At 42.3% G+C, this 14,296-nt stretch overlaps 1 non-coding gene and 1 pseudogene across 1 annotated transcript; both read left to right on the top strand.

Moving 5' to 3' along the window:
* The first annotated feature begins 7,016 nt into the window (after nucleotides 1–7,016).
* LOC134008001 (5S ribosomal RNA) lies at nucleotides 7,017–7,125 on the top strand (annotated as a pseudogene).
* Nucleotides 7,126–7,270: 145 nt separating this feature from the next.
* Nucleotides 7,271–7,389, top strand: LOC134007976 (5S ribosomal RNA). The gene has a single exon (XR_009928093.1). It is a non-coding gene; the product is annotated as a 5S ribosomal RNA (ribosomal RNA).
* Nucleotides 7,390–14,296: the final 6,907 nt, after the last annotated feature.

Here is a 14,296-nt window from a genome sequence, read left to right on the forward strand (position 1 = left end):
TGCCCCGTTGACAGCCCTCTAAAGCCAACTAGGTCTGTGCGTCCTGCCCCCCCCCCGCCCCCCCCCCCCCCACACTCGTTCTAAACAAATTTCTCGAACTGGCTTCGACTGGCTCTGAAATTAGCTCGTTAGCCTTGTAGCTGACAGCTAGCTGAAAATGCCAATACCTCATTTGTATGCGTCTGTGGAGCCTTCAAAATAACAGTCGATTGCGCAATATGGTTGACAGAATCAGTGTTCTTTGTGCGCCAATCCTTGGAATCAGATAAAGCACTCCAATGTGTTCATGCTTCAGTTTTTGTGTTTCAGTATTACTAATTAGGGATTTAGCTATTATATATGATATTTCTAAGTACCAGAGATGGGCCAGAGATAACAATTATGAAAAATAATACCTTTTTATTTGACCTTGACCTTGGTTACAAAGGGTCATTTTGGAGTCTCCAAAAGACCCTTTTAGAAAATTCCTGGATGTACTCTTATAAAAACATGTGTCAAATATGAATATATTGTGGTATTATGTTTGACTTTTGATTTGAATTGGGTAAGGCTTCAACCTGTGGTCCAATTTAGTCTTCCAGATAATACCTACCACCTCTAGGCCTCTTCAGGCCTCTGTTTTCAAAACAAAATCTAGGCGGAAATAGAAATTTTCACTTTCCTTGTGTTCAAGCTTCTATTACTCAACACTAGAAGGACTGACAGGGGTCCTGACAACAGGGGACATAACTTCAGAGTGTCAGCTTTCAAAAGAGATCATTTACATGCATGTACTCCAAATGGTTCAAGAACAGCTTCCAATTTACTTTGGGTATGCTGTTTAGGCGTTTTCAGGCAAATTTAACAGGAACATGAAAAGGTTAACAAGATGCAGCACGGACCAGTTTTTTAAAGATGATGAGAGACAATGATTTGATTGATGTATGGAGGATGGGTAATGCAAACAAAAGAGAATTTTCTAGGAGGTTGATAGTGGAGGGAGTTTTAAAACAAAGCAGGATAGATTTATGTTTGGCGTTTCAAGATATAGCAAATAAAGTAAACAACATACAGTATAAATTTACTGGATATAGTGATCATGCAGCAATCACATTTCATTTAGGGGACAAAGAGGGAAAGGGGGTGGAGTTTGGTGTTTGAATGCAAGTGTGATGTCTTGAGACAGAATATAAGGAGAAGGTGAAGGAGTGTGTTAGTGAGCAAATTAAGTGTGAGATGTACAAAGTGGATGTGTGTGGTTGGTGGGAAGGTGTTAAAAAATTGGTATAAGGTATTGTCAAAACAGGAACCGAGTGAGAAAGAGAAAGGAATGTGTGCTGAGAGAAAGAATGGTGGAGGAATTAACACTAATGGATGAAAATCCAAACAGAGGTATTGGGGCATACATAAAAATCAAAGGGGAATTAGAAGCTTATGAGAAAGACAGATGTCAAGGGGCAATATTTAGGAGCAGGGCTCAATATGTGGTGGAAGGGGAAAAATGTACATCTTTTTTCCTGGGGCTGGAAAAGCAAAAACAGTGCAAAACGTATATACGGGAAATAGAAAAAGAAGGGAATATAGTGAATGATTATGTAGGGGTGTTGGAAGCGGTGCAGGGGTTTTATAGCAATTTATTTAAGAAAGGTGGTGTGGATCAGGGTAGTATGAGAGAGGTGTTAGAGACAGTTGAGGCCAGGTTACAGTTTTTCTCAATTGCTAAGACACATTTCTTGAATGTGTACTGTGTTTTCTCTAAACTCTAAACACACATCTTCATACTTACAGTTTTGGCCAAACCCTTGACTGTTGACCCAAAATCAAACACTGTAGTCAAAACTATATTATCTGTCGTATAAACCTAACTTTGCATTCAAAATACACACAAAGCCCTCAAATAAAATCAACCTTCTGAATACCCTTTACACACTGCTGGGAGGAATTGAAAACACTATTATAAAAAGGTTTTCATGAACCATTGACTATAACGTGTCCCTGAATTTTAGTTACGGTATGTTCCACCTCATGAGTTTGACATGATGCAAATCATAAAAATCACAAACATTGCAATTGTCCTTCTTACAGGATGTTTATTAGCAAGTGCATTTTGAGCTCTTGTTTTAGTACTGTAGTGGTCACAGTATACAATACAGTAAATAGTAGTAGGCTACTGTTAGTCAACACAAATGTATTACTTTACTGTAAATTGGAATTTGCAGAACAGAGGCTAGGAAAACAAGGAAATAAACAAAGCATTTTCACTTGGGTAGGCTACAGTAGGTTACTGTTCATTCTGGGTCAGCATCCTGTCTCAGAGCAGGGTCAGGCCAGAGATTCTCATCCACGTCACAGGCAATGTTTTCTCTAGCTAAACAGCGAGGAAAGAATGCCCTTGAATGTCTGACCCATCCCTGACAAGACTCCACAGCAATGTCCCCGCAAGCTTCTTCCATGGCTTGGAGAAGGTCGATTTGAACATAGGGATTTCTGTCATAGACCTTCCAACGCCATGCTGAGAAGAACTCCTCTATCGGATTGAGGAAAGGTGAGTATGGTGGGAGGAACACATTTGTGAATCTTGGATCATTCATGAACCAGTTTCGGACAAGAACAGCATGGTGGAAACGTACGTTGTCCCAAACAACAACATAACAAGGCTGCACTTCTCTCTGGGCATGTTGAAAAAGAGCGTCCCGTAGGCCATCCAGAAAAGCCAGAAGACGTTGTGTGTTATATGGGCCAAGAGTAGCATGGCGGTGAAGGACTCCATGGTTGCTGATGGCTGCACAGAGTGTAACATTACCTCCACGCTGGCCAGGCCCATCCACCAGAGCACGTTGGCCAATAATGTTTCGCCCTCTTCGTCTGCGCTTTGTGAGGTTGAATCCTGCCTCATCCACAAATATCAACTCATGCAAGGTGTCACTGGCATCAAGCTGGAGTATTGTCTGTAAGAGATTTGATGACATTACAATTCAGCTAATCCGGTATTGTTACAGTAAGCCATGGAAACTATTACAACATGTAGTCTACACAGTCCAATAGTTGATATTTACACCCAATTTATGGAATATGTAAACACATACCTGGGCATATTGAAAACGCATCTATTTTACTCTCTTGGAGTTCCTTTCAAATGGAACTCTGTACACTTGTTTCATGCGCATATGGTTGCGCTGAAGGATGCGATCAATTGTTGAAATGCTGACACTCTCTATATTTTGGAATGTGTCATTGTCTTCAATTATTCTTGCCTGGATTTCTCTGAGGCGTATGAGGTTGTTTTCCAAAACCATGTTCACGATGGCATTGACTTGGGCATCACTAAACATACTTGGTCTACCACCACCAACTGGTTGTCTTTCAATTCTGCAAACAAACAACAGTGTTTGACATTGTCACACATTGACAATATACTGTAAATACTCAACTTCATGTCAATTTCTTGTATTTTCTACTTCTTTTACTGTAATGCATATAGGTTCATGGTAGATATCGGTAGTACATAAAAGTACAACTTCATAGTATGGTACCTGTTTTCATCCCTGAAAGTCCGGACAATCGACGCAACAGTGAAACGACTCAGGTTTGGCTGAACGCTCAGCCCTGCTTCTCTCATTGTCATTTCATGTACTAGAACATGGTCCAATACAGTGGCACGAATCTCATTTGAGATGGATGTTCTTCCTCTGCCTCTTCCTCTCCCTCTCCCTTGTCCACCTCCTCTCATTCTGACATTTCTGCCGCATCTTCTGACATTTGCTTCCATGATTTTAAAGTACAGGTGTGCTTACCTGTTGCCCTTTTTATTCAGTCCAAACCCCTGATTGCTTGTTGAGTACTTTTGCTCGTTAGTGCTTACACAAGGATAATTGGTTGTTAAGGGTGTTTGAATTGTGCTGGTTTGAGTTGACTATTCCAACGACAGTGTTTTCTAAATGACATAATGGTGACAATTGTGTCTTAAAGTGAGAGGTGTGTTTAGAGTTTTGCAAAGAAGTGTGAATGAACCTGAGCAAGGTGTCAAAAAGGGTAAATTGTGTTTAAAAACTGGGGTGCATGGTCTTTCTGCTGGCAATTGGCTAAATGGTTTTGTGAGGATGGCTTACACATACAATTTTTGTGTGTTAGCAATCGAGAAAAACTGTAACAGACAGTGATAGGGAAGTATGTGAAATGGAGTTGTCAGAGTTTGAAGTAAAAGCAGCCATCAAGAGTCTGTCAACTGGTAAAAGTCCTGGCTCGGATGGCCTAACAAGTGAGTTTTATAAATGTTTTAGTGAGGTGTTAAGTCCCATTTTGTTGAAGGTATACAGAGAAATGGAAAGGAGAGAGCAGGTCAGTGAGGATAAGTCAACAGGCTTAATCACTATCTTATATAAGAAAAAGGGGAATCAAATGCATTTAGGGAATTACAGAGGGATTAGTTTATTAAATACGGATTATAAGATTTTAGCAAAGGTATTAGCAAATAGAAATAGGTAGTAGTAGGTAGGTAGTAGGTAGTAGGGTCCATTGTTTCAGCAACACAGGCGTATGGTATTCCAGGGAGAGATATAGCAGACACAATAGGGTCAGTCAGAGATGTGGTAAGGCATATGACAGAAGAGGGGGGTATAGTTTTGAGTGTTGATTCCAAAAAGGCTTTTGATAGAGTGGAGCGTGAGTTTATGTTTAGAACATTAGAGAAATGTGGTTTTGGAGATAGATTTGTGAAGTGGATTAGGTTGTTGTATAGTAGTGCAAAGAGTAGGGTTAAGTTCAATGGAGTATTGACAGTTTCAGTTTAGGGAGATCAGTCAGGCAGGGTTGTCCATTATCAGCGTTATTATACAGTATAACAACAGAACCTTTGGCCACAATGTTAAAAAAAAAGATCAGTACATACAAGGCATCATCATACCTGGAGGAGAAAGGAGTTTAATTCATCAATATGCAGATGACACAAACATAACAGTAAAAAATTTGGACAGTGTGAGGAGGGTGATCAAATTATTAGAAGAGTATGGAAAGGCATCAGGAGCAAAAATGAACATTGAAAAATCTGAAATTCTGTGTATTGGGAATGTGGTGATTAAGGAATGTGAGATACAGTTTAAAGTGGCAAAAGAGATGATTAAGGTGTTGGGGGTGAATGTAGGTGTAAACGCCAATGAGGCAAGAGATGTTACATGGACAGGGGTTCTGAACAAGGTGAAGCAGAGTTTAAATTTGTGGAAAAGGAGGAGGTTGAGGGGAAGGGTTATTGTCGTTAATTGTTTGATCTTATCGCAGGTGAACCATGTGTTGGCTACACTGGATTTACCATTGTGGGTGGTGAAGGATTTAAACGGGGCTATCGATAATTTCTTGTGGGATGGTAAGCAGGCAAAAATTAAGCATAAGAGTGTTAATGAATGAATATAAGAATGGGGGGTTAAAATTGATAGATGTAGAAGTGAAGAAAAGGGCATTAAGGGTAAAGCTTGTTAAAAAGTATCTGTATAGTTGTAATCAGTATTGTTGGATGGGGTTTTTTGAGGAGTATTTGCATGAGTATGGTGGATGTGGTGTGAACAGTCTTTTAATGATTTTCAACAAACGAAGGTGTGAGGGGATGTCAAGATTTTATAGGGAGGTATTTGAAGCATGGGGGAAATATTTGAAGCATGTGAAGTATTAGTGTGGAAATAAGGCTGAGGTTGCTAATCAGCCCATCTTTCATAACCCGAAATTGACTCACAACAACAGAGTGTTGGTCAGCCAGGTTTTTGAGGAAGCAGGAGTGAAGCAGGTTAAACACTTACTAACTGAAAGTAGCGACAAGTTCAAATCAGTACAGGAAATCATGGAGACCATCCATAGAGTAAATATGGATGTGGGAAAGTACAGAATAAAAAGAATGTATCAGAAGGTTATGGATGCTTTAAGTCCAGAGTGGAGAAAACACATCTTAGGGGAAGGAAGTGTTGGAGAGCCGGAGAGGATGGTGGAATTGAATGTAGAGAGGAAGGGCAAAGGAGTCAAATTTAAAGAGGTACAAACTAAATGTGTTTATATGGATTTTCTGGTGGATGGTATGGAGAGACCAACTTCAGAGAAAGTATGGGCAAAGGTTTTTGTGGATTTTGATGTTACTAAAGTGTGGGGTAATTTGAATGTAAAGTACAATTGTATAGAGTGTGAGCACAATGATTTCAAAATAAGGCACAATAGAATATTCACAAACGTTGTTTTGCATCAAATTGATAATAACATCAGTAGAGTGTGTGATGTATGTAAAAGAACTGATGAGAACTTTAACCATTACTTTGTGGAATGTCCAATGTTGGTTGGGTTGTTTGCCAAGATTAAGGAATTGTTAAGTAAACACTGTGGGGTCAAAGTGGAAAATACTGTAGAATGGAAGAAACTGTGGTTATTTGGAGTGCTGGGGAAAGTAAAAGGCGTTAATGTTAATTTGGTAAACTCAGTTTTGAGTCACGTACGGTATGCTATTGTGTATCGAAGAAATATGGCACATTATGAGGGGAGGGTAATTCCAGTTTGGGAATGGTTTGTGTCGATGTTTAAAAAAAATGTGAGGCTGGTGTACATGCTGAAGAAAGAAGACTTTCATAACTGCTTTGTGAAAAACAGCTCTTTAATCATGGTGACAGGAGCTGGGAGTTTAGGTTTCAATTTATGATGTGGTTTTATTTGTCCATGTAAGCATTCATGTGGTCTGGATCAATTTTGTATCTTCTGTAAATAATTGACAAAAGTGTAAAAAGTATTTTTTATAATAAAAAGAGAGAAAAAAAAAAAAAACTGCATGGCAACGCCCGATCTCGGAAGCTAAGCCGGGCTGGGCCTGGTTAGTACTTGGATGGGAGACCGCCTGGGAATACCAGGTACTGTATGCTCTTTTGCTCACTTGCAATAAGCACAAGTATTCCTTCATAAAAGGGTCTGGAAGCTGTTTTCATTTTGCCGAGAGAGAGAGAGAGAGAGACCACCTTGGATTGTCAAATACCAAATCTGGATATGAATAAGTAGCCTATGGTTGTCAACGTATTTCGTACGGCCAAACCAGCATGGCAACGCCCGATCTCGGAAGCTAAGCAGGGTTGGGCCTGGTTAGTACTTGGATGGGAGACAGCCTGGGAATACCAGGTGCTGTATGCTCTTTTGCTCACTTGCAATAAGCACAAGTAGTCCTTCATAAATGGGGCTGGAAGCTGTTCTCATTTTGCCGAGAGAGAGAGACCACCTTGGATTGTCAAATACCAAATCTGGATATGAATAAGTAGCCTATGGTTGTCAACGTGTTTCGTACGGCCAAACCAGCATGGCAATACCCGATCTCGTCCGATCTCGGAAGCTAAGCAGGGTTGGGCCTGGTTAGTACTTGGATGGGAGACCGCCTGGGAATACCAGGTGCTGTATGCTCTTTTGCTCACTTGCAATAAGCTCAAGTAGTCCTTCATAACAAAACAACAATATAATAATATAATAACAAAACAGCTTCCAGGGGCTGGAAGCTGTTTTCATTTTGCCGAGAGAGGGAGAGAGAGTTCCAAGGAGTCAACAGCTGTTAACTGTCAACTGTCCAGTTTCCATACAGAAGAGATATCTTTATACCTAGTTATACAAGAAATAAAGGTGGAGAACAGTATAGGAACAAATACTGAACAAGTTGGACATCTTTATAAGCAAAAGGACAGTAGAAAAATACAGTAATTTGAAGAACTCCACAGCAAGCTAGCAAGCTAACAGTTCACCTTTGTCTCCATGACAACGCAGTGAGTTGTTGTCAAACAAATCAGAGATATCAAAACAGCTAACTAGTTAGAATAGCTAACTGAAAAACGTGAAATACAGACAATTGAATATCCTCTTAAATGTACTAGAATATGGATTCCCTCCCCCCTGGTATGGAGGCAATATCCATAGTATAGCCAAAGGATATTACTAATGAGAATGGCCGAAAACAATACAAACAAAAGCTTCTAAAAAACAACCCAGAGGTACTATATGCCGACTCCTACAAAATTGGAGATGTCAGCAACCTAATCTTCTACAGTGACCAGCCCCTCGCCTGGCACAGTGCTATTTAAAGCGCACTACCCCTCAACTAAAAAGAAGGGATTTGCAATGGCTGGAAACTAATAATAAGAGATGAGGAAGAACCAGAGAAAGACATAGCCCACATTAACCTGTACAAAACTGGAACAATAATAGTGCAAGGAAAAGACATTAAACAATTCCAACAAGACTTTTTAAATATTAAAGAGAAGGCACAACAGGAGAAGACTGAGAACATCCCCCTCATCCTGGCTGGGGTAGACTGTGCAGACGATGCCCCCCCTCCTGAAGGCCTTATAGAGACCATACAGACTCCCGTGGAAGTCGACCCCAGTGACGAGAGGATGTCTAAACTCTGCGCCTCCTTAATGGACATGAGAGAGAGATTCACAGGACTAGAAATTGAACTTGTTGAAATGAGAGAACTCATCAACATACTACAAACATCACAGACAAAAACACTGAAAAACAGAGAAAAGTGCCTGTAAGCAATCATCAAGAAGCAGAGGAAAGAAGGGACGACCTCAAGAGAGAAGTGTCTACACTAAGGATAGGAATGAAAGAACTACAGGAAGAAAGGTTGAGCTATCAGGCCCAGCTGACGGCAATGAGAGAAGAGATAAGAGAGCTGAAGCATGAAAAAGAGCCAAGAACAAACCAACCCACCTCTGACCTTGACAATAACCTCGACAATATGGGACAAATCAATCTGGACCAACTGAACTCCGCCCCTTGCATAGAACACAACAACCATACCGAGGCCACACCACCTACAGAGGACACACACATTCCAGAAATAGTGCTCCTAATCGACTCGAATGGGAAGTATATAGAAGAAAAAAAGCTCATCCCGAAACACAAAGTTACAAAACTCTGGTGTCCAAACATCAAGGGTGCTCAGCAAAGGTGTACTTGGTCATACAGACAGTCAAGATCAAGTGTGGGGTGGTGGGCCAGTTGGACGTTAGGCTTGAGTGCACAGTCTCTGGATATGCTGGCATTAATCCTCTGGATGGTGGCAAGATGGAAGTTACAAAACTCTGGTGTCCAAACATCCAGGGTGCCCTTCACCTGCTGAATGAAGAAAAGATAGGATCCCCCAGTCACATAATTATTCATACGGGTACTAACGACTTAAGAGTACTGCAAGATAAAGTGGCCACTGCACTTAAAGGTGTGATAGAGAAAGCCACACACACTTTCCCTAACTCAAGAGTAGTGATCTCTACGCTGCTACCAAGAAAATACTTCCACCCTGCCACCATCCAGAGGATTAATGCCAGCATATCCAGAGACTGTGCACTCAAGCCTAACGTCCAACTGGCCCACCACCCCACACTTGATCTTGACTGTATGTATGACCAAGTACACCTTTACAAATCAGTAATCCCTACCTTCACCAAGACACTCAAAGATGTAGCGCTCAATCAAAACCCCAACAACTCCCATAGGAGAAGCATAAGGCCACACAGCCCAACCAGAGCAAGGAGAAGTCTTCCTGGAGCTACAACAAGAGGAGCTGCACACAGAGGACCTACGGCCAGAAACCCCCCCACAAGACTACATCACCACCAGACAGACAGACTCCATCAGGACCAGAATACCTACCGTCACAGAGTCCCCACCTCCCGATCCATTCTACCCAAACCAACCCTGGTCAGCCCCAATATCTTCCCCCTCTGAACCTACCTGATCCTCCCCAGTGCACCCTCTACAACCCATCCACAGAACGACAAGAGCCCAATCCTGGCCGCCATAGCTACGCTCAAGCTGTGAGTAGAACAACACACCAAGCCCCATCATCCTGCGAGATGAGGAACATTCAACAGATGCTCAGCATGCTCTGCCAGCATCTTATAGCATAATAACAACAAAATATTAGAAATACTTTATGAATTACAAAGCTTTTACTATATCATGCTGGAATATACAAGGACTGAGGTCCTCTACTTTTGGCCTTAAGAGCAGAAACACAGATTTTAGTAAAGAAGTAAAAAACATAGACATAATTATCCTACAGGAAACTTGGAGTAGAGGCGATGAACCTACTGGTTGCCCCCTAGGTTATAAAGAACTAATAATCCCATCCACTAAATTACCAAGAGTTTGACAGGGAAGGGACTCAGGAGGTATACTCATTTGGTATAGGTCAGACCTAAGTCATGGCATTAAATTTATCAAAAAAGGAACATTTCACATTTGGATAGAAATAGATTGCAAAATACTCTCAAATGAGAGAAATGTCTTCTTATGTGCCATCTATATACCCCCAGTAGAATCCCCCTATTTTAAAGAAGAGAGCTTCTCCATATTAGAAGAAGAGATAAGCAACTTCCAAAGCCAGGGAAATGTAATGCTTTGTGGTGACCTAAACTCCAGAACTGGAGAACAACCAGACATCCTTTGCAACCAAGGGGATAAGGGATGCCCAGTGAGACTCAACTACGACAAAATAACTAACAGAAACGGGTCTCAACTACTACAACTGTGTCGCACCCTTGGTCTCTATATAGTCAATGGTAGGCTAAGAGGGGACTCTTACGGAAGGTACACCTTCAGCTCATCTATTGGCAGTAGTACTGTGGACTACTGTATCACAGACCTCAGCCCAGAGTCTCTCAGAGCATTCACAGTAAGCCCATCCACCCCCCTATCAGACCACAGACCAGCATTGCAAGGACAGATCTCGTCAGATCTCGGAAGCTTAGCAGGGCTGGGCCTGGTTAGTAGTTGGATGGGAGACCGACTGACTGTGGATACAGTCAACAAACAGTCTACAAACAAACCTGGATCCAGGTTGTCTTAGCAACTACAGGCCAATTTCAAATTTGCCATTTCTTTCCAAAATTTTAGAGAAGGCTGTGGCACAACAGCTCACTGAGCACCTCTCCTCAAATCAGCTTTATGAACCTCTCCAGTCTGGATTTTGTCTCCACCACAGCACTGAAACTGCATTAGCCAAGGTAGTCAATGATCTACTGTTAGCCTCTGACGCGGGTTCTATCTCTGTCCTGGTTCTTCTAGACCTAAGTGCAGCTTTTGACACGGTGGATCATGAGATTCTCTTGGAACATATGGAGAACTATGTTGGGATTTCTGGTACGTCACTTCAGTGGTTTAGATCGTATCTATCTGATAGATCACAATATGTCCACTATGATGGCTGCTCATCCAGGAGCTCCACTGTAAAATACGGAGTACCACAGGGTTCAGTTCTAGGCCCTCTGTTATTTTCTCTCTATATGCTGCCTTTAGGAAACATAATTAGAAGCTCTGGGGTAAATTTTCACTGTTATGCAGATGATACTCAGCTATATATGTCTATAAAGTCTGGAGAATTTCCACATGCTATGGAAAAATGTGTTTCTAGGTTGAGAGCTTGGATGACTGCAAATTTCCTTCTTCTAAATTCGGATAAAACCGAGGTTCAAATTTTCGGTCCTAAAAAATATAGAAATAATTTTTCCAATCTGACCTTAGACCTAGACGGCGTCAAAGTCTCTCAAAGCCAGCTAGTAAAAAATTTAGGAGTCACAATGGACCCAGACCTTTAGTTTGAGTACCATATTAAGCAAATTACCAGAACTGCATTTTTCCATCTACGTAATATTGCCAAAATACGAAAATTTCTCTCAAAGGATGATGCCGAAAAACTAATACATGCATTTGTTACGTCCCGATTGGACTATTGCAATGTGTTGTTCTCTGGCCTCCCAATTACCCACCTAAAAAATTTACAGAAAATGCTGCTGCTAGACTATTGACCAGAACAAGAAAGTTTGATCACATAACATCTACTCTTTTCTCTCTACACTGGCTCCCTATCCAAGCCAGAGCTGACTTCAAAGTTCTACTACTAACCTACAAATCTCTGCATGGATTGGCACCACTGTACCTCTCCGGTCTCCTTGCACCCTATTGCCCCGCAAGGACACTTAGATCTCAAGATGCCGGCTATCTGGTGGTTCCCAAAATTAAGAAAAAAACAGCTGGAGGTAGGGCGTTCTCATATAGAGCACCTCTTCTCTGGAACAAATTACCCGTCTCAATTAAGGAGTCTGATACTGTTTCGACATTTAAAATTAGGTTAAAAACGTTATTGTTTAGTCAATTCTACGACTGTTAAAGGTAAGTATGTTACTAGTTGGAGGCAACGGGGGACGGGTTGTTTCCATCCTTATTCTATAAGTATAACTAATTTTAGAGTTCTCTTCCCCTGGAACAGATTTCATGTTCCAAATGAGGGGGGCTGTCGCTGTCTTGGTGTGTGGGGTTGCATCAAATTCCCCTTTTTTGCTCTGTTAAATTGCTGCACCAGTCCACACTTGACCGGTGGGGATCTCATTCTATTATGACTGTAACTGTTAGCTGCTCCTGGCATTCTCTAATCCCTGCTCTCCTCTCTCTGTCCCCCCCCACACACATCCCTTGTGGTGTGGGGGGTTTGAGTTGTCAGCACCTGCCTGGTCGTCGGTCAGCCAACGCTGGACCTGGTCGCGAGTCTCCCGGTCCTGTCCTACATCTATAAAGTTGAACAATGGATTTTGGTGTTTTAAAAACCCATCGACACTGTATGACTATGTTTAGCCTGTGTTCTGCTCCTCTCTCTCACCAACCGTCTCTGGAGGAGGGGATCCCTCTCTGAATTGCTCCTCCCAAGGTTTCTTCCATTTTTTTCTCCTGTTGAGAGTTTTTGGGGAGTTTTTCCTTGTCTTCCTTGAGGGTTTAGGTTGGTTGAGGGGCAGTTCTATGGGCATATGTGAAGCCCTCTGTGACATGCTTGCGTGTAAAAAGGGCTATACAAATAAATTTGATTTGATTTGATACCAGGTGGTGTATGGTATGCTCTTTTGCTCACTCAGAAACAGAAATCTTGCAATATGCACGAGTAGTCTTTCATGAAAGGGGCTGGAAACTGTTTTCATTTTGCCGGGAGAGAGAGAGAGAGACCACTTTGGATTGTCAAATACCAAATCTGGATATGAATAAGAAGCCTGTGGTTGTCAAAGCATTTCATCTGGCAAACCAGCATGGCAAGGACAGATCTTGTCAGATCTCGGAAACTAAGCAGGGCTGGGCCTGGTTAGTAGTTAGATGGGAGACCGACCGCCTGTAGATACTAGGTGGTGTATGGTATGCTCTTTTGCTCACTCACTTAGAAACAGAAATCTTGCAATATGCACAAGTACTCCTTCATGAAAGGGGCTGGAAGCTGTTTTCATTTTGCAGAGAGAGAGAGACCACCTTGGATTGTCAAATACCAAATCTGGATATGAATACGTAGCTTATGGTTGTCAAAGTATTTCGTCAGGCAAACCAGCATGGCAAGGACAGATCTCGTCAGTTCTCGGAAGCCAAGCAGGGCTGGGCCTGGTTAGTAGTTGGATGGGAGGCCGACTGCCTGTGGATACCAGGTGGTGTATGGTATGCTCTTTTGCTCATTCACTTAGAAACAAAAATCTTGCAATATGCGCAATTGCTCGCCAGCCAGATACTGAGTGTGGAACATGAAAATCCGGATTCCTTGGTTATTGTGCTAGGCGACTTTAACAAAGGAAATCTCACTCAAGAACTCCCTCACAATTCATCAAATGCCCTACCAGAGAAGGAAACACCTTGCATCACTGCTACTCTACAATCAGCAAAGCATACCATGCGGTCCCCCAAGCAGCACTGGGTCACTCTGACCACGCCATGGTCCACCTGATTCCTGCATACAGGCAGAAGCTAAAGCGCTGTAAGCCTGCTGTGAGGACATCAAAACAGTGGACCAGTGTAGCTATGGAGGATCTGCGGGCGTGCTTGGACTGCACTGACTGGGACATGTTCACGACTGCTACCAATAGTCTGGATGAGCTCACAGAGGCTGTGACATCATACATCAGCTTCTGTGAGGACTGCTGTATACCAACACGCACCAGGGTGAGCTACAACAACGACAAACCCTGGTTTACAGCTAAACTCAGAAGGTTGAGGTCAGCGAAAGAGGCCGCGTTTAGGAGTGGGGACAAAGACAGTTTCATGGAGTCGAAGAACAGGTTTAGCAAGGCGGTGAGGGAGGCTAAACGACTGTACTCGGAGAGACTAAAACACAAATTCTCTATACTACAAGCCCAGAGCCCCCCACTCCACTAACGACTCCCGCCTGGCCAACGACCTGAATGAGTTCTACTGCAGATTTGAAAGACAATTGGACAGTCCTGAACTACCCCTTACCACCCAGGAGGCCTCCCACCTCCACCCCTCTACAGTGACGACTCTCTCCATTCAG

This window comes from Osmerus eperlanus, chromosome 21, assembly GCF_963692335.1.
Source record: "Osmerus eperlanus chromosome 21, fOsmEpe2.1, whole genome shotgun sequence".
Classification (NCBI taxonomy): domain Eukaryota; kingdom Metazoa; phylum Chordata; class Actinopteri; order Osmeriformes; family Osmeridae; genus Osmerus; species Osmerus eperlanus.